This window comes from Amblyomma maculatum, chromosome 7 (assembly GCF_055883805.1).
Source record: "Amblyomma maculatum isolate TAMU_Amacu chromosome 7, ASM5588380v1, whole genome shotgun sequence".
NCBI classification, from domain to species: domain Eukaryota; kingdom Metazoa; phylum Arthropoda; class Arachnida; order Ixodida; family Ixodidae; genus Amblyomma; species Amblyomma maculatum.
The window spans coordinates 10,258,523-10,286,074 of NC_139350.1; the positions used below are offsets into that span (position 1 = coordinate 10,258,523).

At 48.9% G+C, this 27,552-nt stretch overlaps 1 long non-coding RNA gene across 1 annotated transcript; it reads right to left on the minus strand.

Annotated features, from left to right (window-relative positions):
- Positions 1-18,586: 18,586 nt before the first annotated feature.
- Positions 18,587-21,934, minus strand: LOC146182707 (uncharacterized). Its single transcript, XR_014708380.1, has 2 exons — positions 21,678-21,934; positions 18,587-18,618 (listed from the first exon to the last, which is right to left on the minus strand). It is a non-coding gene; the product is annotated as an uncharacterized LOC146182707 (long non-coding RNA).
- Positions 21,935-27,552: the final 5,618 nt, after the last annotated feature.

Below are 27,552 nucleotides of genomic sequence, written 5' to 3' on the forward strand. Positions count from 1 at the left end.
CTCAGCTAGCAGCACAATATCGTCTGCATACATCAAACCGGGGAGGCGCTGCTCTACCGCCTTTCCACCTAATCTATATGACAGGTTAAAACCTAGGTTACCGTCTTGTATCCTCCGTTCCAGGTTTATCATATAAAGCATGAACAGCACCGGTGATAGAGGACAGCCTTGTCTTAATCCTTTGCATACTTTGACATCCTCCGTATTTCTTATCCGTTCCCGCGTATTTTCTACTTTGTTATCCCGGTATATTTCCTGTAGGAACTCTATTATCTCATAACCGATACCTTCTTCTTTTAATATGTTCCACAGGAGTTCCCTGCTTACGTTGTCGTACGCCCCGTCTATGTCCAGGAAGGCCAAATACAAAGCTCTATTTTCCACTCTAGATATTTCGATGCATTAGGTAAGCACGAACAGGCTATCATCTAAGCGCCTACCATTTCTAAAGCCGTTCTGAAGTTCTCCGAGTGTCTTGTTACCTTCTACCCATGCTTGCACCTTTAATTTCACCGCCTGCATGGCTAACCTGTACATAACAGATGTTATGGTAATCGGCCTGTAGGATTTTATGTGCATCCTGTCTCCTTTCCCTTTATAAATCAAATTCATTTTACTCTGCCGCCAGCTGTCCGAAATTTGCTTATTCGTTATGACTGTTTCCAGAGCTTTTAACAACGTTTCCTTACTTTTTGGACCGAGTTCATTAATCAGCTTTATCGGAATTCCATCTATTCCTGTAGATGTGTTTTTAGGAATATTTTTTTCTGCCTTTTTCCAATTTAGATTTGTCAGTTTAAGCTGCTTTGTAATCTGCTACCTTGTATTGCTTCCTGATTTGCGGAGATTGCCCTATCGTCGCTCTTAAATGACTCGGCTATAACTGATGTAATGTAGTTCACTGCGTTGTCTCCCTTTAAACAATTTCCCTCGTTATCTTGAATCCGATCCTGCTTTCTTTGATTCTTCTTCCTTATGCAGCTTATATGGTTCCAGAATTTTCTTGCTCCGCCTCTAGAGGCATCGTGTATGTCAGCCATCCAGCGATCGGTGGACTGCTTTATTTTACTTTGGACGAGGGCCTGTACCTCAAGTTTCTTTTGTCGATATGATTCCCATTTTGGCCGATTTCCTCCTGAGATACCTGTGCTTTCTTTGCCACTCGGTGTTCCCTTGAAGCAGCCCGTCGTTGTTCGATAGCTTCCCTGATTTCCTTATTCCACCAGCTCCGTGGCTTCCTCTTTCCATTCCAGCGGTTTGCTGCTTTAACCTCTTGAATTTTCCTCCTTATGAGTAGATCTACCTGTTCATAATCCCAGTCTTCCATGGGGCTTTTTTCTATTACTTCCTCTATGTCTGCTGCTATCTGCGCTATTTGATCGTCGTTTAATTTTGCGTTTTCGTTTTGTCTAAGTTCCATTTCTCTTTTCATCAAGGGCCCCATCTGCAGACTAATACGTTTATGATCGCTTCCCAGACTACACTCCCCTTCTTCGTCTATTTCCATTTTTGTGACCTTGCTATAAATTTCCTGCGACATTAGACAATAGTCAATGGTCGTCTGCCTGTTGCGGAATTCGCACGTGATTTGGCCTTCACATTTTGTTTCTCTGTTTACTATAACCAGATCGTGTCGCTCACAGAAATTTAGCATTAGCTTCCCGTTACAATCCGTGTATCCATCTAGATCGTCGTTCATGTCCCCCAGTTTCCCGTTTCCTAACTGGCTTATATCGTTACTGAGACATTCAACAAGATCCTTGTTTTCTTGCCTGCATTTATGTCCTGTTCCTAAATAAACTATCCCTAGCCATGTCGTTGTGCCGGCAATTGTTCCTGAAACCCAGATATGTTCTTTACAAAATGATTTAATTATTTGCCAATTTGTTCTCTGGTGTATCAACATACCTACCCCTCCACCCTTTTTTTCCGTTCTCGTTCTGTTGCACCCTTCCCAGACGTAGCATTCTATAAACGGCGGATCTTCTAGATCCCTGAGATGAGTCTCGCAAAGAGCGTACACAACTATTTTGTCATCCTTCAACTGCTGTTCTATCTCTATCCATTTCGCTCTTTTTCTACCTTCTTGCATGTTTATGTAGCTACTCCTAGTGCTAAATTTCTTTTTTGTACTTTTCTTTCTCGACCTACTCTTTGCCATTTTGGGGGGCTCAGCCTCCATTATTACACTTTCTTCTGCTTTACTTCTAACTACCTCTGTGCACGGAGTCCTTGCGGACCCCCTAAAAAAGCTACAGCCCTGCCTGCCAGGCGCCAGCCGATCTCTGCTCCCACCCTTCTGTTAAAATGAATGCCATCTTGCTGAAAAGCCCTACCAAAACCTGCATTATGTACCTCCCTGTTTACCTCAACCACTTCGAAACGCTTCTCCAGGCTTAACTTTCTTATATCCTGATTAACTGTCACCACGTCCTTTTCCACCTTTCCGTTAAATCCTAGCATCTCTGGTAGCACCACGGAATTATACATCTCAAAATCTGATACCTCTGCACCCCAATTCTTGGCCGATCCCCCTGTGTGGGTATGTGCCATCAAATCAGAGGAGAACAACAACAACATTACGTTGTCAGGGATCGTCAGGCTGAAGGCGGGGACACATGTCCGAAAAGCGAGTGCGATCCCCTCTGGCGCGCCGTGTCCGGACGAGTCCGATCCGGCAAACCGGCGCTCGCCGCCCGCGTCCAACCGGGCAGATGTCTCCGGCAGTCCGCATGCGAAGCGTGGCGAAGCAACGCTCCGGCGGGTGGCTGCAGTCAGTGCAAACGCGCACAGCGCGACGTCACAGTGACGTAGGGGGCTGTGCGGTGGAGAGTCTCTCGGGTCCTCCGTCAAGGTACTGCCGAGCGGACGAAGCGGACGTGCCGGCCGCTGGCATCTGAAAAACCCTTCAGTATTGTTACTTCGTATACATAAAAAGTCACTAAATATAGGACTGTCAATACAAGTAAATTGTGAAGATCGCCGGCCAATACTGAAGTGCTGCTACGAGTGATAACTGCGACACAAGCGAGTTTGTTCGCCCAACCACTGCTGCTGCCCGGTCGATCGCCAAACGTCTGCTCGCTCAGCTGCCGAATGCGCCGCTGAAATCGTGATTATGTTCATTCTATTATAAGATGGCCTTCTCAGTGCGCTGGCAATGAAATTCGAACCTTTATTACAGCGTTGCCCCGTTTCGAAGCGCGGTCCGCTGCTTCGTCGCCCAGCGCGTCTGCGAGCGGCATCGTTGCCAAAAGCTTCGTACGTGTGCAGGCATGCTGTTGTTGCACGAGTACAGTAGACAATCATTCTGATAACATCGCTGTTTTGTCATTTCTTGTACGAGCGTGAATTCATGTGAAGTATATCAAGCCAAGCAGCAACGTCACCGTTGCGCGGATACCGATTGTGAGCTGAGCTTGAGGGAGCTCGCTCGCCGGACGCACGGAGCTCAATGTGTCCCGGCCAAGTCCCGGCTGGCACTGCGGCGTCAGTTCGCATGCGGCGTTCGCTGCGGCACGCCGGTCGAGCTTTCGCACATGTGTCTCCTGCTTGACGGGTCGTTCGTTGCGTCGAATTGCGGCATCGGATGTAAGCTTCTGTAATCGTCAGGAGGTCGACGGACTCGTTGGTGGTGCGGTGCGTCGATTGGGGATATCGGGGGAAAGCTTCAGTGATCGTAGGAAAGTGGTCGTACTGTTGGTCGGAGCGGAGGGGCGGAGGTCGGTCGGTGTGATCGAATCGGTGAGTGGAGGATGTTGGTCGTAGTGTTCATCGACGGCGGCCCTACTCCCTCGGGTCGCCATCCTCAGTTTTCCAGGCGTGGACTTGGGGACTGCCTAAAGGAAGTACGGCGGCTGGAGGAAAACTGTCGCGGGGATGGCTACCTGGACTGGCGTTGCGAGAGGGACACAGGTGGGATGTTGTCGTTGAGGTACTGGTCGATATCTCGTGGTCTTTAGCCATAGCCGAGAGGCGTCCGGGGAAAATCAGCGCAAGCCCATCCGACGGTACGGCAGTGGCGCAGTACGTGACCGGCTTCGCCGCAGTGAAAGCAGAAAGGTAGATTGTTCGGCGTGCGCCACGCTTGTGCTTTGCGAACGGGTGGTCGAGCGTCAGGCACACCATTCAAAACTGGATATTGGGATGCAGGACGAGCGGGAGGAGCAGAGTTGCAGGGTGCCGATGGTTCAGGCGCAGGGGTACGCAACAAGTCGCTGTACGTCATGATGTGCGGTGCAGGCGGCTGCGGTGATGATACTGATGGCACTGCTTGGCGGAGCTCTTCGCGCACAATATCCGAGATGCCCCCAACACGTGGATGTTGCTCGAGAGAGGGCAGCTTTTACAGCTCTTCGCGCACGATGCTTCCGGTAAGTTTACGAAGGGCTTCACTGTCGTTGCCGGCCATCGCCAAGCGGAAGTCTATAGCAGTGATGTTCGCAGAGCTAATAAAACGCACAAATCGCTGATTCAGGATACGCTCGATGCTTGTTGCTTCTTGCGTAAAATCAGCCACGGGACATGAAGGGTCACTTACAAGGCCAACGAACAGCTGCTCCTTGACGCCTCTAACGCGCACCTTCTTTGCCTCCGACATAGACGGATCCGCCCGGCTGTAAAGGCGAGTCATTTCTTCTACAATCATGGCGACGCTTTCATTAGGCCGCTGTGCTCGGGAGTGCCATCTCTTTTCTTGCATCGTTGCAAATATTCCGAGCAGCTGCCGCCGGAAATCTCGCTAGGTAGTAATGATACCCTCGTGGTTTTCGAACACATCTTGGCGGCATCTTCTGGTGCGAAAAAATATTCCGCAACTTCCAGTCCTCGTCCTACGCAATAAACAAAGCGAACCGGTAGTAGCTGGTCAACCAGTCCTCAACGTCTTCAAACTTATTGCCATGGAACGGCGTGGGTATACGCGGAACATAGAAGAGCAGCGGCTGGCCACTCACGGCAAGCTGAATGGTCTGGCTTGCCGCTGTAGTCATCGCAGTTCGCGGTGGGGAAACAAGAGGACCACACTCGGGAGTTAGGCATCTCAAGCGGCGGCTCCCCTTGTGCACACGTGTCGTGTCCACGGTGTGTAGAGGGGCGTAGGAGGCAGCCAGAGGCTCTTCGTACATGGGATTTATCCCGCACCTCCACCAAATATGTCACAGAAGACAGTGGAATTGGTTAAGCAGGTTTACTTACAACTAAGCAAAATCACCGGCAAAAGAAGGCACGGCTAGCTAACCGACTGGCGAGCGAGCACACACGAAAGAAGACGAGCGCGTGCCAGTCTCCCGAGCTCACCACATGGCGGCAACAGTAAAATAACATTGCGGCAATATTATGTGACAAAGGCATTCGTGCTTCACATTTGTGGTGCTCTCAACCCTGATCTGAAGGAAAAATTAGCTACGGCCGTGTTACGAGAGCGCGGTTCTAGCTTTAGGTTGATACATTGGAGATGGTTGCAGCCAGAGCAGTGAGCTCCCTGCAACTTGCACCGTCATATGCATCGACTGCCTGAAGCGGACGGAGATACCACCACAGACATATTGGCCTCCCGCTGCAACGATGTCGTGGTGCCGAGGCAGCCGCTGGTTTCGTTCACTGGAACCCAGGTTTAGAGCACGACAGTCGTGGTACACAAATGCGCCAGTAAGGTGATATTTTTGTATTTCGTGGGCCTCCTTTAGAGCTTGGAAAAACGAAAGACGTGAGGCTTTTCTTACGAGAATTACATGAAAGGGGGTTTCTGACGAAAGATGCGAGGCTTTTCTTACGAGAATTACATGAAAGGGGTTTCTGAAGGTACTCTCCAAATTCGCAAATCGCATTTATTGTTTAGAGGCTGTAGTTAGCACATTATATTACTTATTAGCAAAATTAAAAACAAATCCTGTGGTGCGCCAGATGGGTGGCAGCTGTATACAAGTCTTTTCTCTAGCCTACCTCAAATGTTTCATTTTTATTCCTTGGCTAAAGATAGCTTGGACACCCTGTATAGTCTGAGAATTTTGAAGAACACCGCCGGGGTGGGGCAGTGGTTGTGGAACTCGACTACGTTCTCAAAGACGCGGGATCGAATCCCGGCCTCGGCGGCCACTTTTCGATGGACGCGAAAAGCAAGGCGCTCGTGTGCTGTGCGATGTCAGTGCACGTTAAAAAAGCACAGGTTGCCGAAATTTCCGGGGTCCTCCACTACGGCATCTCTCAGAGCCTGAGGCTCTTCGGGACGTTAAACCCCACAAACCAAACCAACCAACATGATTATGCTTCTGCGCTTCAGCGAGTCAAGTTTCGCGGAGTTTGGTGTTCTGCATGTTCTGTGCGAGATCTGGCAGCGTTGGTATGTGCATCCTGCGAGAAGGGCGACGTCATCCCGATAACATTTTGCCGCTGCGTTAACGTCGTGGTCGTCACCTTGTCCGCAGAATTGAGGAAGGGCTCCTTATCTTCACCGGCAGGCAACCTGCCTTTGCTTTGGGACTTGCAACATACTAAGCCCATTGGCGGAAGGGTAAGCACTACTAGCAGGCGGCGAAGTCGTTCGAAGCTGAACTTGGTCCGCAAGGGGCGCAGCGGAGTTTACGGAGCATCACCAAGTGCACACCTCAGAATAAAAGTGAGTGCCGGGCCGGGTATGCTCCGATCTATTGTACCGCTGGGTACCTGGACGTGGCACTGTGGCTGACACCAAAATCAGTATGCGCGGTTGCGGCCCAAAAAATCTGGATGACCGTTTTACTCAAGTTTTCCTTAGCCATGTGTTAGAGAGGAAAGAAAGAGGGAAATAATTATTTGTCGTACAAGGAGATGAGTGGGAAACATGCGTGAGAACGACTCCTGTTCAGCAGCATTGACAATGGTAGAAACAGAAAGCAATGACAGAAACATTAATGCTCAATTTAAGGAAAATTTTGCTAGGTGGCGATTTCGGTTTAGGTAACTTACCTGTATACACATGTGATTTCTTCTAGACGTAGACATCTCAGGTGAAAGTTCCAGCTGAAAAAGGTCATTATCAGCTTGTGGCCAGAGAGCGGACACTCCCCCCTTGCCACGTGTGAGTGGCTCGCTCGGAACATTTCGATGTCGAGGCTTCAAACGGGGGGTGCAAGAATCACTTGTCTTAGATTCATATTGTCACGACTCAAGCCACAGGGAGCCGTGAAGGTACACGGTACCGTGAAGGTAGGACCCGAGAGTAAGGTCGGCTTCTAGCTCCGATAACAGTGTCCAGCACCAGCGCGCCTCTCGAGCCAACGATCGTTTCGTCCTTGGCACCAAGCACGGCGGCCGCGCAGCGCTAGGCACGTGGAATTATCCCCCCTCCCCCCCGCAAAAGGAAAACATCGTCCCGATGTGAAGGTGAGAGGAGAAAAATATTAGGGGTAAGGTGAACTGTACAATAAGTGGAGGTCTCACTTGCAGCATCAAGGTTATAAACGCGACGTTGACACAGAGCTCAGTCATAAAAAGTACGGCTTTAAGCGCACCACGTGCACAATTTCAGGTCGCTGACGCCGAACACTGACGGTCACACTTCCATCTGGAACAACTTCGTAGTTAACACTGTTTAAGTGGCGCAGGACTTTCTAGGGTCCGAAATACCGGTGTAGCAGTTTTTCACACAAGCCTTTGTGGTGCACAGGGGTCCACACCCACACTTGGTCCGTTCAAAGTGCACTTCCCTGTGCCGAGGGTTATAGTCTCGAGTTTCGGTGGCATGCTGCTCCTTGATGTGCAAGCGGGCCAGCTGGCGAGCTTGCTCGGCCGGTTCCGCGAAATGGGTGGCATCGGGTTCGACCGGGGCATTATAGGGTACCCACCTTCGAGATGGTGGATGATCAGTCGCAGCTCGGCGTCGACACGCTGTCTGGAAACGAGGTCGGACATACTGACTGCTCCGAGAAAACTATCCTCGTCGGCTGCATCTGATGGAGGAGGGTCAACGGGAGCGCGAGACAGGCTATCAGCATCGGTGTGCTTTCGGCCGGACTTATAAATAACGTCGAAATCGAACTCCTGTAAGCGCAATGCGCAACGTGCTAAGCAGCCGCAAGGGTCCGTTAAGATTTTCAGCCGACACAACAAGTGGTGGTCAGTGATCATTCGAAACGGTCGACCATAAATGTACGAGCGGAACTTGTCAGTGGCCCATACTACCACCAAACATTATTTTTCGGTGGTAGAATATTTGTACTCAGCACGTGAAAGGGCATGACTGGCGTAGGAAATTACTTTGACAACCCCGTCTTGGTTCTGAACTAGAACGGCACCAAGGCCGACGTTACTTGCATACGTATGTAGCTCCATGTCGGCGTCGTCGTTGAAATGTGCCAGGATCGGGGGTGACTGGAGCCGGCGTCGTAACTCGTCGAAAGCCATCAGCTGCTTGGCGCCCCAGCAAAACGATGCGTCATCTCGAGTCAGTGGTGTCAGAGGACTGGCCATCTGTGAAACGTTTTTAATGAAGCGGTAATATAGGAGCACAGCCCTAAATACCATCGGGCTGCTTTTTTGTGGGTGGGGATGGGAAAGGCAGCAACGGCAGCAAGTTTCTGGGAGTCAGCTCGGATGCCGTTAGCACTGATGATGTGCCCAAGGAACTTCAATTTCGTGAACCCAAAGTGACACTTTTGGGGCTTGAGAGAAAGGTTGGCAGACCGAACAGCTTCGAGAATAGTTCTCAGGCGGCATAGGTGTTTCGTGAACGACGGCGAAAAGATTATCACATCGTCGAGATTAACAAGGCATGTATGCCACTTCAAACCTGTGAGCATAGTGTCCATCATCAGCTGCAAGGTGGCAGGAGAGCAGCAGAGCCCGAATGCGAGGACGCGGAATTCATAGAGCCCATTTGGTGTCACGAAGACCGTTTTTTCACGGTCCCTCTCATCAACTTCGATTTGTCAATAACCACTCCTGAGGTCAATCGAGGAAAAGTACTTGGCTCGGCGACGTCGGTCGAGAGTCGCCCATCCGTGGCAGCGGATAAACAACTCTCTTTGTCATACTGCTAACCTTCCGGTAGTAAACGCAGAAGCGCAGTGTTTCGTCTTTCTTTTTGACGAGGACGACCGGGGACGACCATGGGCTGCTTCACGGTTGAATGACGCCATCGGCAAGTATCTCTTTGACTTGCTGTTGGATAGCTTCTCTTTCCCGAGGAGACACACGATAGGGCTGTTGATATTTATTTATCTATTTATTTTCCCAGGTAGCACAGAATGTGGGGCCCCAGTAGGTCCGATTCAGGCAAGTGGGGATGGGGCAACCATCATAAAACCTGCATCGGTCCCCGATGGGGCAAAAGTGGGCAAGCCCCATTTGGGCTTGCCCCTGCTCCTCCTGCATGGGTCCCATAGCGGCGTTTCTTGGGCTATTGCAGAGGAGATTCCTGCATCCAGACCACAAGGGTCCCTTTCCGAATATTTGAGGGCAACCCAACCTAAATGTGGGCTTTTTATGGGAAAGCCCTCATAGATCTGAAATGCGGTCGCCCCATTAAATCTTTGTGGGACCAACATCAGCTGTAGTGGGGCAAGAAAACGGACATACCCACATGCTGCCCCAATCGGCCCCTTGTAGGTTACTTGAGGGCAGGTGAAATATGAATAAGGGCTCAATTTGGGCAAGCCCTCGTGAAGCCCAAATGAGGCAGCCTTAGCTAAACCGCTTTAGGTCCCATATAGGCTGCAGTGGGGCTGGAAGGCGGGCGTGCCCGCATGGTACCAAAATCGGTCCTTTGTGGGGACTTTGAAGGCCCGTGCAACAGCAGGTGGGCTCTAGGTTCAAAAACAACGTCCAGCCCAACTGGGGCTGCCCACATGAAACTGCTTTATATCCCACATGGGCCCTAATGGGGCTGGAAGGCGGGAGTGCCCGCATGATACCAAAATTGGTCCCTTGTGGGGAATTTGAAGGCACGTGCAACAGCAAGTGGGCTTTAGGTTCAAAGCCAACACCCAGCCCAATTGGGGCTGCCCTCACAAAACCGCTGTAGGTCCCACATCGGCCGTAATGGGGCTAAAAGGCGTGCGTGCAATTGCGTAATCATTGCTTCCAACCTTTATTTGCATGTGATGTTGCCCTAAATTACTATTATAGATGATTTGTATAACAGTTTCCATGTTTAGTCGATTAGAAATTTACATGGCTTTAGGTCTCGTGCTCATGCAAATTGCGCTACAAATACTAAAACAAACTGATTGCTAACTGTTGCCTCTTATGTGGTTGCTTTGGACAGCCTGCAACTCCCAGCACAATATTACTGCTCAGAACACACATCTCCATAGCCTGAACAAGATGTACATGAAGTCATTTCGGCTAGATTAATGTTATGAATTATTGAAAAATTTATTATTGTCGCTGTTTAGAAAGTGCAGACATGTATAAAATAATTACTTAATTATGTGTATAAATATTGATTGGGAAAACTCGGACTAGGGCTTTGCATCAATTTTCTGCGTCGGACCCCTATGAGAATAATGTGGGCAAGCCCAAGTGCGGCTAGCGCTATAGAACCCGCATTGGTCCTATGTCATTATCTGAGGGGCTAACTGAAAAAAAAATTGTTCCTCCAAAGTGGCTGCCCAAACGGTCCAAACTAGGACCATCGCGGGTAGTTGGCGGGATGTGCCCTTTTAACAATGCCGGAAAAACGTGGGCAGCACCGCAAGGGCTGCCTGCATCGGTCCCTAGGGCGGCCCATTGGGGCTTTGTGGACAGCCCCCTTCGGGCCTACGCTGGTCCCACTAGCAGCACCCACATTGAGCCCGCAGGGGCTGTCCTGCATTGCCTACATCGGGCCCACCGGGGCCCACTCTTCATTGCCCACTTTGTGCTACCTGGGTTTATTTATATGATACTGCAGGCGAAAGGCCCAGGCAGGAGGGGCATACAAGACGTAGAATACGATGAAATACAAGCACAAGATACATAAACTGGAGCAATGGTGCGTGATCAGGGCTCAAAAAAAAGGTAGGTCGAGTGCCTTCATGTGTGATAATCCGCGGTTTAATGACCGACGTTTGCTGCACTTTAGATGAAGACGTGAAGCACGCAAGAAACTCCAGCAATAAATCCTGGAGTTGCCTCTTTTCAGCCGAGGAAAGGCTAGAATCGATGTCGACAGCGTGTACGGCATCATCCGGTTCGGTGCTAGGCGTAGCTTCCTCGGAAGCAAAACATTCGGCGACTTCTTGCAGATGGTCAACGTAAGCGACAGCAGTGCCACGGAACAGATGTCGATGTTCATTGAAGAAATTGGCAACGAGCACCTCCGTTTCTCTGCCACGCAAGAAACAAAGACCTCTAGCCACAGAAACTCCCACGGCGAGTGAGAGGGACACATTAGGCTCAACAACTCGGAGGCCGTGATGTGGCTCGTCGCAGGTAACTCTGACGAGGATGCTGGCGCGTGGTGGCATTGTGAGGCTATTATTGGCGACTAGCAGCTTGGAGTGGGACCCACGGTACTTATGCTTTTCGGTAGCTAGTTTAGAGGAAAACTTCCCCAAGCTATTCGGGAGATATATAGTGTCACCATGCTCACGAAGGAAGTCGGTGCCAAGATAACATCGCGAGAGCATTCGCGTAGAACAAAAAACGTTGCGACAAATGTGTAGCCACGCACCGTAACCCGGGCCGTACACATACCCAGTGGGGCGACCGCATGTCCGCCTGCCATACCTATGTCTGGTCCGTTCGATGGCGTCCTCACTTTTCTCAGTGCCCTTGTAAGCCGCACGCTAAGGATAGAATAATCGGCTCCCGTATCGACTAAAGCACTGACCTCCTTCGTGTCGCCGATAACAGGGATGTCAAGGGGACCCGGCCCAGACCAGGGCCTGTCGACGTCGGTTCAGAGTGAAGCGAGCGGGGCGCCGGTGGAAGCTGGGCGACAGTTGGGTGGTCGGCGTCGGGGCGGGTCAATGTGGACGGTGGGTTGGACTGAAGCGAGCAGTGCGGCGGCGGAAGCTGGGGGCAAGTTGTGTGGTCTGCGTTGGGGCGATTCAGTTGACACGGCGGTGATAACTGGTCGGCGATGCGGACGACGTCAGGGCAATCTGGTCTGTGCGGCGAAAACTGGACGGGAATTCGGCGTTCGACGTCGGAGCGAATCGAGCGGTGTGGCGGTGGAAGCTTTGTGGCGAATTGGTGTGCGGCGGCCTAGCCCCCAAAGGTCGCCGGAGCTAGTTTTTCCGACGAGGGTTCGTGGAATCACGGTGTGCAGTCGTATAACGTGGCCCAGAGGGCGAATAGTGGCGTGTCGAAGGCGATCGCGACTCACAGCGAGGAGAATGTGGTGGACTACGCTGGTGGGTGACGTACTCGACGATGTCCTGAGGCCGTTGACCAGGTCGTGGACGAGGGCTGTCGGGAGCAAATCCTCTCAGGCCCATCTGGCGATAAGGGCACTGCCGGTAGAGGTGACCAGCCGCGCCACAATGGTAGCATAGAGGCGCGCCAGATATCAGTCTTTCGGGGCGCCTGGTGCCGATATGCTTAGAGGGGCAGCGGTTCTGCAGCGTGTACAGCGACCTCGGGTGGATTGTAAGGCGAAGGAGTAGGAAGCAGGGCTAGGCGGCGTGTGACATCAGCATAAGTCATCGGCTTGGTGAGGCCCGGGTGCGGCGGTTGAACGACTGCACTTATTGGTGACGTAAGTGCGTTCTGGACCTCCTCACGGATGACGCTGGCCAGAGAAGCCGGACCTGGGGCATATGTCCCGTGAAGTTGCTGCAGCTCCTCGCGAACTACGGTGCGAATTAGGTCGCGAAGGGAACTCAGGTCTGCCCCGGGATTGTATACGGTGCGATCCGTTGGCGGTGGTGCGGAGAGGGAATTCAGTGGCCGAGCATACTGACTGCATCGCTGCTGTAGCAGTTTCTGCATGATCACAGCTTCAGCGAGAAACGTCGCGACGGTGGTGGGCGGGTTCCGCACGAGGCCGGTAAAAAGCTGATCTTTGACGCCCTGCATCAGGTGCCGCACTTTCTTCTCTTGACTCATGAATGGGTCGGCGCGATGGCAAAGGCGCATGACGTCTTCACTGTAGATTGCGACCCCTTCGTTCGGACGCTGGACTCGAGTGGTCAGGGCACGCTCCGCGTTCTCCCCGCGGTCACTGATGGTGTACGTACCGAGGAGATAGCTTTGGAAGGCCGGCCACGTAGACAATGTGGCCTTGCGGTTCTCGAACCACATCCGAGCAGCGTCTTCAAGGCTGAAGTAGACGTTTCGCATTTTTAAAGCATCGTCCCAGCCATTAAATGTCGCAACCCTTTCGTAGTGAGCAAGCCAGCCCTCGGCGTCTTCAAACTGCTCACCGTGAAATGGCTTAGGGGCACGTGGGGTCTGAAGGATGAGACAGGATAAAGGGGTGGAAGGGACAGTCGTGGTATGGCGGGTGCTGTCGTTGCCATAGCTAGGGTGGAAGCTAGGGGCTCTTCGTGAAGAGGGAAGGTCTCGGGGGGCAAGCCTCGGAGCCGCCGGCTTGCACGATGAACAGGTGTAGTCACGAGAGGCGGCCACGTCGAGTCGTCCGCAGGAGAAGGGATCATCAATAACACCTCCACCAGTGTCACGACTCAAGCCACAGGGAGCGTGAAGGTACACGGTACCGTGAAGGTAGGACAGGATAGTAAGGTCGGCTTCTAGCTCCGATAACAGTGTCCAGCACCAGCGCGCTTCTCGAGCCAACAACCGCCTCGTCGTCGTCGGCACCAAGCACAGCGGCCGTGCGGCGCTTGGCACGTGGCAATATTTCACCCTTGCTTGTCAAAGGAGCAGACTAAGTTGAAATTCCTTCTAAATCGACCATGCCATTTTAATGAGTATTCCGGGTTTGCGTAGCTACAAAATGGTCGTTAAACTCCTAAAGACAGGGAATCGGACGCAGAGAAATCAGTACAATTTGACTCCTTTCTGATCCTTTGTGGCTTTTACTGGCGTTAAAGGAGTCATATAAGGAATCAATGGCTACAACCCCCTTCGTTGGGAGACTCTCACCCCCGCCCCTCCCCCATGGAGATTATAAAGAAACTGCTGGAGTTGAAGCCAATGGCCTGGGATGAATCCTTTGGCGGACATCTTGATGGGGCAAGAAGTGGCCTGCCAAGTGCTTGGGAGCTCTGTTCGCCGGCGTCGCTAATGTGTTTCACGTACTTAAAGGGGCCTACAAACACATCCCGAGCATTGCTCGCAAACTATCTCAGACACTAGGTTATGCTGCGATACACATCTGAGCGTAATAAAACACGTGTACGCGCAGCACAGGTCCCGCAACCCTATTCGAAAGTTGGCGCTCTCTTTCCTTCGACGTTTGCGGTCCCGCTTCTCCTCTGTGCAACGCGCTACGTACATGCGTTTTTGAATGACTATTGGTCTCCTGCTTTGCAACGTCACGCATCCATAAAACTACCACTTATGCCAAAATAATTGTAATACCTTAACTTTTAGTTATCAGGAAAGAAAATTAGAATGGTTTGTAGATAGAAACATTTTTTGAAAGCTTTTTTTCTTGCACTTCCGGTCGCACGCGGTCACCGCGGTAACCACGCGCGGTCGCGCGGGGCTACCTCGTTTCAGTTCCCTGCGGGGCGCTTTCCGCCGGTGTATGCTATCGTTTCTTGTGTATCCCATGCGAAATGGATTTCGAAATCGGGTTACCGGTATCCAGCATTATGTCGGTGCCTTAAATGCCGTGCCTCAGTGCACCGTGCCGTACATAGCGCAGCAAAATTTCGGAGGCAACCGCTCCGTTCCCGTGTCCACCAAACCATAATACGCACCTCGGATCGAGTCAAGGCGACAACATACGCTGGTAAGTAATGTGTTTACTAGCCTGAATATAGCGCACAGATAAACGATGGTTTCACAGGTGCAATGAGTTAGTCATTGTTGTAATGTATCAATACTATGGCGGCTTTCAAAATCCTACCGTCTGAACTGTTGACTTGATTGCATCAAACTCGTTTTGTTATGTAGTAAGTTTGTAGCGTATGAACTTTTGTCTCACGGTAAATTAGCTAAGAAAACTGTACCTACCTGGCTCTGCCGTGCGCGATGCCGTGGTATCATATGTGCCGGCGTTGGCAGCTTTCGGCCCCTGATACTGGCGCAGGTTGCTGGTTCGTATTTTACGCAGCAGCAACGAATTAAGCACCCTTACCTAACTTACTACGAGCAAATAAACGTTACCGCAATATCAAAGCTGCGTGTGCAGTTTCACCTCACACGACAGAGCGGTTGAGCCGGAGAGATACAAGACGCCGCGGTAAACACGTATTAGGATTCGAATGGTGTATCTACCCCTTGCAAGGTTTCACATGACGTGCAGTGATGAGAAGGCACCAAAAAAACAGAGAAAACAACTTTATTTTGAGAGAAGACCCACAAAATTTCTCTAGATAAGTCCTAGAGCATATTCCATTATGTCTTGAGGCAGTAAACAGTTGACGTTATTAAAAAAAAATTCTCTCCGCGGCGAAGCGCTGCGCTTTCTTATTCGCTCAGCAGTATAAATTACCGCTAAGAACACAGTATTATTTTGCGCTCATAATAATAATCAGCACAATTATACTGTTTTCTTGTAAACTGTGCACCTTAATGGATGGGGAACAGCGAGCCCGTGAAAAGAGAGATGTGACATGGCCACTTGTGAAGCCGGCTCACTTTAATTACTTCCATATACTTCCAGCTTGGCCTCAAGAAGCTGAACAACTCTGATCGGCAAAATTATTCGCAATCTAGCTTTACACACACCCTGAACCCACATTTCCTCTGCCTTTCCTACTTTTTTGTTCCAAGTGGGAGCTTTGATGCAATACTTGAAGGGCCTGCGAGCGGTGGCACACCATGTGCAGTTGTCGCGATACGCAAACCGCAACATATTTTGTGCGCACTTTTGCTTGGACGCAGCCAGAAGCGAAACACAGAGACAAAGGTACAACAAGACTGCACTCACTCCGACCGAAAAAGTGATATGAAACTGCGCTCCAGCTATTGCTAGTCGCAGCAAACATATTAAAACAATTGTTTTGGCTCCAGCGGTCAATGCTTTGCAGCGCTGATGCCAGTCTGTTGAGCATTTGGGTTAAGTATACTGACAGTTGTGCTGTGGAATTGAATAGTCATGATGAAGCACAAATCTGTGCCTGTGTGCACCAATTAGTTCTTCTTTTGACGGTCTTTCATAAGCATAAGTCATAAGGTGGCGTTCTGAAGCTGTGCTTGCAGCTGTCTCTCTTTGTGAAGAGCCCCGAGACCGTTTCTTCGCATCCTGGAGGAGCCTCTGGACGTACACTGCGTGAAATAGTCATCGTGATTACAACAGTTCACTTAGTTTTTGTGTAATATTATAAGTAGTACAAAGTTGTAACTTACAAAAAGTATGCTCCATTTTCACTGGCACTGAAGTGTCCTTTTCTTGATTTTGCCATTTTCACTTTCCAGCGGTCCTCTCCTTTTTTTTTCTGTGCCTGGAGCTTAGAATTTTCATTAAAGTGAATAACAGCCAGATGTGACCTAAAAAAAGCTAAATATGAATGAAGTTCTCATACTTTGGAAAAAAAAGTTTCTTGTTGCCTACTAGCAAAATTATGCCAAGTAGAAGCTACTATAAGGAACGATTATGCATTATATTCACATCACTGCAGCAGAGATTGCTACTGTTTTTGCTTCTATATCCAGCGCCTTTATAAAAATTAGGAATGGGATGCAATGATCTTCAAGCAGCAAAATGAATGTATGAAATGGGCTATACAACATCTTATCGTAGATCACCCATGTTCTCCCTGCTGTTGTACTGTAGAGATCATCATTAGTCCAAGTGATGAAATGTACCTCGAGCATTTTTTCAGTTTCAATACAGTAGCTTCAGAACATTCGTGACTGTTCTAGAGGGGTCGGAAACTTGCGCTGATAGATTCCAGTTATTTAAAAACTACCTCTGCCTTGGGACTGCACTAAGATGAGGAGCACAAACGAGAGACGAGGTGTATTTCCAGCCAGACCTCAATGCTTGCCCTTAACTTTGTGTCATTGCAGTGTCTCAGCTCATGTCATTTCTGTCTGTATGTATTCCTGGTGCGCTGTTTTTTATCTAATCCCCTCTGCCTATCCTAATATAACAGCAATCACTTTCAATGAGGACCCTTGGGTGGCCTGTGCAGTATGTCTATAGCCTCCTGTCTCACTTTTTCCATGGAAGGGGATTACAAAATGGCTAGTGCTACCATCCTACCAAATATGTTTTTACTACATTATATGAAACATCCTTGAATGTCAGAAGTGTACACTGCAGCCTCCTCCAAATATAGGATAACTACCTTTGACATGGCAGTTCTCAAAGTTTCGAAAAGAAAGACACAAGATAAGTCCAAGTTATTTTACAGGAGTGTATTTACTATCAGGATTGTGGTAGCTGGCTCATAAGGTGCATTGGGTGCCTACTTTATACAGAAGTTGGAATTAAGTTACGTGGTGGGCACTGTTTTTTGGCAAATGCCAGGGTCGACTCCTGTGAATCGCAATTGTAGGGTCTCGTTTTACCTGGCCTGATAACTTGAGAGCTCCAGATCAAGCACTGCACTAAGGAGACTGAAGTCAAGCCCAACTTCTATAAAAAGAAGGCGCCAAATGCGTCCTGTAACACATCAGCTTCTCCCTCCTCACACTGAAAAAACAAAAAACAAAAAATCACTTGAACTCTTTTTCTCTAAACCTCAGAACTACACAATGACAAATACTATTTTGAGGTGCTTGAAATTGGTCACAAAGCAATTTGCCAGCCCTCCAGGGCTATTTCATAGCACGAACTAAAAGCGACCTGCTCAGTTGCAAGTTCCAATGGGCAGCTTAGCAAGTTGAAGAATCAAAAGAAAATGGAGCAAATAAAGCACAATCTTTCAAAAATAAACTTGTTTTTCTTTTTCGCATTGTGCTTTATTTCCTTTGGCTCTGTTCCTTTTATAATGACAATATTATGTAGGTACATACTTAAAAGCTTCATGCAAGGATTTGTTGTTTGCACATGCCATGCAGGAAAGTTGGACTGCATAATAAACACTGGAGTGAAAAATAATGTCTGTCTTCTCTTTCATTCAACTTACCTTGCTTGCATCCCAACATCCGAGTAGGCATTGATTTGGGAGCAAACCAGATAAAAAAGTTGTGAAAAGATTCAAGGCAAGATGTTTGGGCTTTGAGAGACAGTTGTCGAGTGTCAGTCAAAAACCGGCAGTTCTTCAGAATGGAGTTCAGCTTCTTGAAAACGCATGAATCTGTTAAAAATATATACATCAAAAATATATATAAATATTTGGCCGATGAGTTGCTTTGTTGTGTATTCTAGTCAATCGTAGATGCTGAACCTGCTTACAGCTGCTGCATTGCAGCTGAAAACAGTTTTAGCATCATATTCATAAAACAACCCCTCGTCTTGTACTATTATATTACTGTGAAAAAGAAATCTAAGAGATGTTGTCGAGCAAGCATGCTGCACTTTGTCTTCTTTTCACTATCCTTTGGATCCTTTTCACTATCTGGACCCCCTTATCGGCGAGTCCATTCGAGCGCGAGAACTCTGGGCTCGAGGTGACGTGGTCGAAGTCATACCTAGATGCAAAAAGAGCAAATTCGTAAGACGAAAACTGGGGCCCATTGTCCGTGTGGACTTCAATTGGGATCCCGTATCTTGAAAAGATGGCGCAACTTCTCAATGACTGCACTGGATGTTGTATGAGTCAGCTTTTCTACTTCCGGGAAGTTGGAATAGGCATCAAAAACGGAGAGGTATGAGCTTCCTCCATGTTGAAAAATGTCAACGCCTACACGGTACCATGCATGGTCCGGTGTAGGTCTGATCATAAACGGCTCGCTTTGCTGTTTGTAAGCGTATTTTCGGCAAACTGCACAGCTCTGCAACAGCTGTTTTACGTCGGAGTTCAGCCCCGGCCAGAACACTAGGCCTGTGGCTCTTGCTTGGCACTTGTTCAAGCCCATGTGTCCTTCATGAATGCGTTGCAGAACTTCCTTTCTCATTGACTTCGGAACTACAACTTTGGTGCCTTTAAGTACAATTCCTTTAATCAATGACAGCTCGGATGCTAATGGCTTCTTTATGCCCAAAATTTCACCTTTACCATTGATATAGCGTATCACTGACTGCAAGTCCGGATCTTTTGCCGTTGCGTCGGCCAGACGGCCCAGCGTTTTTGCGCTTACCAGGTCTGACACGACTCCAACTGCGTGGACTTCAACGTCTTCGGTGTCATTTGGTAGTCCTTGGTCTCTGCCCTTGGAGCACTTGATAACATGTCTGCGAGGAAGAATTTCTTGCCTGGTACATACCGAAGGTCAAAGTCATAAGGAAGTAGCCTAAAAAAAAAACGTTGAAGCCTGGGTGACATATTACTGATTCCTTTTGTTGCAACACCAATCAGCGGGCGGTGGTCAGTTTCGATTACAATCTTGCGTCCGTACACAAAGTGATGAAATTTTTCACAGCCGAACGTTATCCCCATCGCTTTCTTTTCAATCTGCGAATACCTCTGCTCTGGGCTGGTCATTACAGGCGACGCATAAGCGACCGGACGCCAGTTTTCCCCGTTACGCTGTAAGAGTGCAGCCCCCAAACCATTCTTTGATGCATCTGCCGCAATTTTAGTTTCTTTGGCTGGGTTAAAAATAGCTAGGAGAGGTGCACTGCTAAGCATGTCGCAGATCGTCCTCCACTCACTAGCGGCATTGTCGGTCCACTCGAACACAGAGTCCTTTTTGATGAGGCTGCGGAGAAGCGTAGTACGTTCCGCTAGATTGGGCAAGTACTTGATGAAATAATTGGCTACTCCTAGCATTCTGTGCACCGCTCCTTTGTCCGTTGGGCACGGAGTCTCCCTCAGTGACTCACTTAATGCTGGGTTAGGCTTTATTCCATCCTGGCTAATGACATCACCCAGGAATTCAATTTCCGTCACGCCAATCTTGCACTTTTCGGCACTGAAAGTTAAGCCGGCTTTTTCTGCCACCTGCAGCATATTTCGTAGGCGTGCATCGTGTTCTTCCTTAGATGCGCCCCACATCAGAATGTCATCTATGTATATTCTTACACCTTGGCAGCGGTCAAATATTTCTGTCAGAATTTTCTGGAATACTTCCGGGGCTGATGAGATTCCGCACGGGAGCCTTAAAAATCGGTAGCGGCCGAATGGAGTACCGAACGTGCATATAGTTGCTGTGGCGTCATCTAAAGGTACCTGATGAAACCCAGACTTTGCATCGAGGAGCGAGAAGTACTTAGCTCCGGCTAGCTCAGCTTCTATGTCCTCGCGTCTCGGCATCTGGTAGTGCTCTCGCTGTATACACTCGTTGATGCTTCTAGGGTCCATGCAAACACGTATTTTTCCCGTTTTTTTTCACGATAACCAAGGGGCTCGCCCAATCTGTTGGTTTCTGGACCCTCTCAATGATGCCACTTCGCTCCATGCGCTCCAGCGCCTCCCTCAAAGGCTCCCTCAGCGCCAAGGGCACCCGTCGAGCTGGCTGAACAACAGGCGTCGCATCCTTTCGTAGGACCATTTGGTACTGGCGGCTCACGCAGCCGGTTCCCTGAAAAAGAATTCATTCAGAGCGTCCTCACTGCTGCTGGCGGTGGAGCTTCCTGCTTTTACAGCGTCCACAGCACGCGACACGAGATCGAGGGACTCGCTTGCTAATAGTCCCAGTATGGCTTGGTTGCCCCTTTTTCACGACGTAAAAGTTAGTCTTTAGACCGGCTGTTCACGATCACTGGTAGTCTTGCCACACCGAAGTGCCGAATGACACCACCACTGTATGATCGGAGCACCGAAGAGCTCGGTTTCAAATCGCCTGCCGTTTTGCACCGTCGGTAGATAGAGTACGGTAGTAGGTTGGCTTGGGACCCCGTGTCCACTTTGAAATGAACTATCTGGTCCGCCACTTTTGCCTGCACTACCCAGTCTGCCTTGGCGTAAATGCTCGAGACTGTTACATCGAGAATATCGAAGCTTTCTTCTTCCTCGCAAACTTCTCTGATTTGCGGGCCCTTTTTGCAGCAGGCTGCGAAATGGTTAGCACTCCCGCACACGAAACAAGTTTTGCCGAACGCTGGACAACTGCCGGGTATCGCGTGAAAACGGTTGCACCTGGCGCATTTTCGAGATTGCTTCTTGGCTAGCGGTCCTTGCTTATCGGACTGTTCCCAGGCTGATGCGTTTTGTACTGCTTGCCCCGCTCTGTGAACCTGCTCGGACTGCTTCTTGACGAGCGCTACATGCTTATCAGGCTGTGGCCCCCAGGCCTTGTTTTGTAGCGAAGCTGCTTCCTCCGCTTTGCAAATCTGCTCAGCCTTGACAAGCGTCAAGTCTTTTTTCCTTGAGCAATGTTTCACGCAGTTTTGAGTTGTTAGTACCAAACATTATTTGGTCACGGATGAAAGAATCGGCAAGCCCCAAAAAATTGCAGCTTCTCGCTTGCTTCCTTAGGTCTCGCAAAAAATGCTCAAATGGCTCCCCTTCGCCTTGCACTCTTGTCCGGAATATGTACCGCTCATAAACTTCGTTCTGTTGCTCCTGGCAGTAATCCTTGAACTTCTTAACAACGGTAGCGTAGTCTTGCTTATTCTCGCTCTCGAGGAAAGAAAAGTTGTTAAATACCTCCAGTGCGTCGTCTCCGGCAGTGCTGAGCAGCAGTGCTGTTTTGGCAGCTTCGGATCGGGGCTCTTTTGAAGATTCCGTCGCTTGCAGAAAAAGCTCGAATTTCTGCAGGAACAATTCCCAGCTCTTGGCGATATTCCCCGATAGTCGCAATGATTCAGGAAGCTTCAGCAGTTGTTCCATCGTGGTTTGTCCTCAGTTGGCAGGTCCCCGACGTAACCCTACTTCTGACACATTGTATCGGTCGAGATGGCCAGTGAACCAAAAAAGCGTTTATTGCAGAAGGTACAGTGCTTTTATAGCTGAAGGGGGTGTGGCAAACAAGGCGCGTATCTTAATCTTGACGAACATGATAAACGGTCGCGCCAGGCATGGCACGTGCGTCATTCGCGATACAATGGCCATCATGCTTACCGCATATGTGGTTCAACAGGTTGCACCACAAGCTGATGATCAGGTCACCATCACCCTGGCCCAGGGCTGCAATATAGTAAACATGACTTGTGATTGTCTGGATCCATGGTTCTATTGCTTCACAGCCCTTCGACCTGCTCACAGCTTTCAACTTTTTAAATGCAGTATAGAATATTGTTATTACCATGTGTTCGCCCACATTATTAAAGCAAGCAACTGCACGCATATTTAGTAATGTGCCAGGCATGAAAGTTGTGCTGTATGGGCGCTTTGCTGCTCTTGCAATATGTCCGGATAGCTGGGTGGCAGTCTGTAGGCAGATGAAATTAAAAACTGATTACATAATAATATATCTCAGCAAATGTACCTCTTCCCCAATAATTTGCTACGATGAAATATTTTGAAATTCAATTGTTTGTATTATAAAATGATTAATTTGATTCTTTTTATGTATAGACATGCAAGCAGCACTTGCCAAGGACACTCTTGGTGAGGTTGAAAATAATTTCTCCTAATAATATGCAGATATTGTCGCCTTTTGTTAAAGACTGCACTGAGACTCGTTCAGTTGAGGCCAGGCCCCATGCTCGCGCTATTGGGCACTGCAGCTGACTTCACACAGTTAATATGAATTGCAGCTTGCCAACTTTCGTATTGCAGCATTGCCTTACCTTTCCTATTCTTACCTGTTCGCATTGTAGAATATGGTCAGTCTGAATGACAACAACGTTGTACGTGCAGTACTTGGCGCTGTAGCCCGGGGAGTCGCAACGCCCATCTCCTGCGAGGTCCACTTCCATTCAATCCAGCAGGCTGATGATCTGCACCCGCTGTTCCTGGAAAACCTGAGACAAAAATAAATATGCATTTTTGAGCCACTTGTAACATTGCGCCGAACTGTGTCGTTCGATCGTTGCACTACTGCATGCGCGTGCTGTTTGTTTTTTTATTACGCAAGCTTGCCATAAGGCATAATATAAGAACCCGTGCAAATTATTTTTCGTTATGAACCGGAGAAGACTCCTGCTCTTATTGTTGTCGTGAGCCATGTGGAGACGTCCTCTTCCCTTGTTGCGGTTTATCTCCCCCCCCCTTTCGGCAGGAAAAATCTAGTTGTGTATAACTCCTGTCTTATGTTTCTGTCAAAACCAACACTTACACTTCCGATCGCCAGCTGATCGGTTAGGGATAAAGAGGCACAAATTTGAGCGACTAAGCCAGTTCACGCGAGTGATAACGTTTCATTCGCGAATCCGCCCCCCCCTCTTGCTGACGGGTAAAGCCTCTTGGCACTTTTTTTTCTGTTTTCATCTCTTCATTCCTGACAGTGTCCCTCCTTTCTTCTCTTTCTTCGTTCTTTCATCAACCGCCCATCTCGGGTTTCACGTGTTTCTTTCCTGGCCGCCTCGGTTGGTGAACTTGGACGCTGTTCCATCCGCGCGACATTTGAGGGTGCGCTCCGTACAAACACCACACGGCGTAAAAAAAAAAAAGGCTACAGGGCGGGAATCATGCTGCGATAATAATCGGGCTCCGAACACAGTTTGTTTACTTCCTGTCAGCGCACGCGTTCGCTGTTTCCCCGCAGTCAGCTGACGCCGAACCGCGGCTGACAAACTACACCACAGCGCACAACTACGCAGTCCCCTTCTCCTCATCCCCTTATTTTTTTTTCTTTAGAATCGATGGTTATCTTTCACGAAGGGGCATCGTATAGTCAAACGCAAGAGGAGCCTAAACACGAAAGTTTCAATGTTCGAGCAAGGTACGCGAGAGCGTTTCCCTACGCAACGCCCGGAAGACCGCTCTCTGCGATCTCGATTCTGAATTTCTAATCTTTCGCTAACATCTCATACCCTTGCTGCGGTGCGGATATTATGGACCCCGAGCTCGAAAGCGATTTCGGCTAATGAGTACCGAGATGGGAGTCGACCCTCACAAGTACACGCCATTGAAGAATCCGCTGCTGAACCCCGACGACGATAGTATACGGCTTATATAGGTGCATTGGTGCGTGGGGTCGAGTAGCGTAACAGTAAAAAATATCAAAATCCCATTGTAAGCTCTCCACTGGTTTATTTTGAGCAGTGTAATTCACAGTGATCAAGACAAATCTTGCTTATGCATGCCACAACACCGAGCATGATCGCCTGAGTTAAAAAAACAATCCACACTGTACTGTGATACGGCGTCTAAAGCTAATATTATCAATATCTTTTCATTTTACACTTACCGGCAGTGTTGGAAGAAACAGCGTTGGTACCGCTCCTTCACGCAGACGCAGTCTTGTTGGGATCCCCAAATAGCGAACCACATCCGGGTAAAACAAACGTAGATAAACGCTTTCTTCATCGATGCTGGCTATCCGGTGAGCGTTAGCCACTGTTTTCGGAGGTTGGCGTTTTGAGGCACGTTATGCAGAATGTTTTTCCTGCCGTCACTAGCAATACCTTCGCAGCCAGGGACTGCACACTGTAACAACCTCCCGCTTATGTCCCGTCAAAACAACAATTCAGCGCTTCGATAACTGCCTTCGCGAACTCAAGAGAGTGGCCCGTCTAGCCCAGAACTGTCCTGTACCCGTCGCGCACACGACGTAACACAAAATCGAAGGTGAGGCCAACGCCAGGGATGTATAGCGTGGCAACACAACTTCCAAGTTGTGCCGAAGGGCGATGACGATGAAGCAGACGACAAGAGTCCCCCGGCGGCGCGTCGGCAAGCAAGCGCGCCAAAACGGAAGTTGCGGCGTGCGGCGCTAAGCAAAAAAAGTAAAAGCGCAAATGCGTCAGTTGTGATGTGTTAGTGGGAGAGGCCGTGAGGAGGACCAGTCTTTGCGCGCTCTAAAAAGTTGAAAGGAGGAGGAAAGCCGCGAAGGCGCAGATATTCAAAATTTGATTGCAAATAACTCAGCTTCAAAATCCCGCATATAAAAAATTCTTGCGGGAAGGTTATCTTACATCGACATTCTTTCCCATATTAGGCACAGGGAAACTGTATCGCTATAGCTGTTTTGAGCCCCTTTAATTGATTTTCAGGTTCTGATGCAGTGCTTCGAGCTATCAGGTGAGCAACACTAAACGTCTTCGAATCGATTTGAACCACCTAGATATTTATAGATATCGATCACATCCGAGTAGGGAGGCGTTTTTCGTTCTTCTCAGTGCAAAAGTCGCAGCTCAGCATAAATTTCAAACCTTTGAATGAAGCCTCAGCGACGCTAGTATTAAATAATTGTGTAGATTATGCCGAGTATAATAGCACGGAATTAATTGCGAGTCTTAATTAAAGATAGTGAATTTATTACCTGTTTTTAAACTTTGAATTTTATGCGACATCGAGTCATATGTCGTTAGATAGCATATTCACAATTATATTATTAGCAGTCGTAACGAATTAAGGCCTAAAGTTAGTCCAATAAAAGTATACTCGGCATATGCTATATAATGACGTATCATTCGTTGATATCATATAAAATATAAAGTTCTTTATGAATTAAATAATTCACCATGTTTAACTAAGACTTGCAAATAATGTGCTATTATACTCGACTTAAGCTAGGGAACTATGTAATGCTAGCAGTGCTACGGCTTCACTCAAAAATTCAACATTGATGCTAAGCAGCGACTTTTGCCCTATGTATAGCGAAAAACGCCCCATTATTCGAATATTGTCGATATCTTTAAAATCCAAGTGGTTCGACTCGATTTAGAGACGTCCAGTATGGCTCACCTGATAGCCCACAGCATTGCATCAGAACTTAAATATCTTTTAGGCCCTTGAAACAGACTGGCACGTCCGCGAACTGAGCTCCCAAGCACTTGGCAGGCCACTTCTTGCCTCCCCCCTCCTCAAATTGGCCGCCGCAGGATTCACCCCAGCCCATTGCCCGTATAGGGTACTCCCACTCCAGCAGTTTTTTATAACCTCCTTGGACCTCCCCCCCTGCGTAATACACGAACGCAGTCATGGCCTAGAGGGCAAGGAGGACTTGATGCGGCAGCTAAAACAAAATCGGCAAACAAATCCTTTCAAATGCGCTTATAAAAAGGAAAAGACAAAAATTCAGTTCATACATGTCATAATTCTAACAAAACAACATGTATTTTTAGGCTAAGTTTTTTTCATGAAAAATGACTCATCGAACTTTCGTTGCGTAATACGAATAAAAATCACATAATAAAGTTCGTTCATTAGATTTGGGGCGTGTAGAAAATAAGTAATGATGCCAATCACCGTACGCCTCTGCATATCCGTTGTCGTAGCCTAAGCACCATTAACGAAGGTTTTAATTAATTGTAACAGAATCCGAAACGGAACGCAAGCGCGCCCCTGGTCATTGTTTGTAGTCAGTAGTTCGACATTTTGATTCATCGCCCCAGTCCGTCTCCAAGATCGCTTCGGGGCACTTATAAACTGGATATTGCAAGCAGGAATGCAGGCTGACCACATGCCTGAACTACGTGCGCGCGGGGGCTGTTAAAAAACTTCCGCCTTACTCCTTTCACCGAGTGTTCAGGGGTGGCGGCATCAGACGTGTTCCTATTGAGGAGGTGCGAGGACGGAAGCTGGCGTGCCACTGTCGCACCATGTGCGGACAGGCATGCGCTATCGAAGATTTGACAACCCCAAATTCTTCTGTTATTAGTCTATCTGCGTAGGTTGAGTGCGCAGACGATGATAAGCTCATTTTGAGCTTAAAGAGCCCGGACCTCCGCTACCAGCCGCTTGCTAACCGGCGTCATGTCGCGAAATGCATGACCCAGTAGGTCCAGAGCGGTGATCTACCGATCGTAAAGAACGTATCTTACCGAACGTGCTAGTGTGAACATGCGCGGTCGTATGCTACGTAAATAAGAGTTCCAGTAGCTATGCGCACTGCGATAAATACGATACTTACGACGGATGCGACTGTAGTCTGAACACGGAGTAACTTGACCGCTCGACTGCAGCTACTTACGGCACCAAAGGCATACAACTATGCTAAGTGCCGAAGGGCAAACGCATTATCATTCAACTCTCCTCTACATTATGGCACATCTGACCCACGTAGTGCGGCAACAAGAGCTTCAACATTGCTATTTGCAGGCATCGTAAACAAAAGGGGCATGCTTGCTGCTCATACCAAGGACAGCATCGATCTTATTCCAAATGTCATCTTTCAACACGTTGCTTTTGTGTTCGGCGTGACGCAATTCCTATTATAGCTTCAGGGTGTCACGGCGTTGAAAGTATTTCGGCTGTGGCAGGCACTTATTGTGAGCCGATTGTCGATTGCGAGTGCGCTGTTGCCATGTTAGCCCCTGATGGATGCTACCGGTCGACGCCGCGGGCCGCGCCGACTGAACTTCCTCGCCCTCCTATGGGCTGATGCAATTCGGCGGAAAAAATCCGGCGGCAAAATCCGTCACGGACCGAATTGGCTTCCCGCCGAGTTTCCGGCGGATTCTCTGCCGTGGCA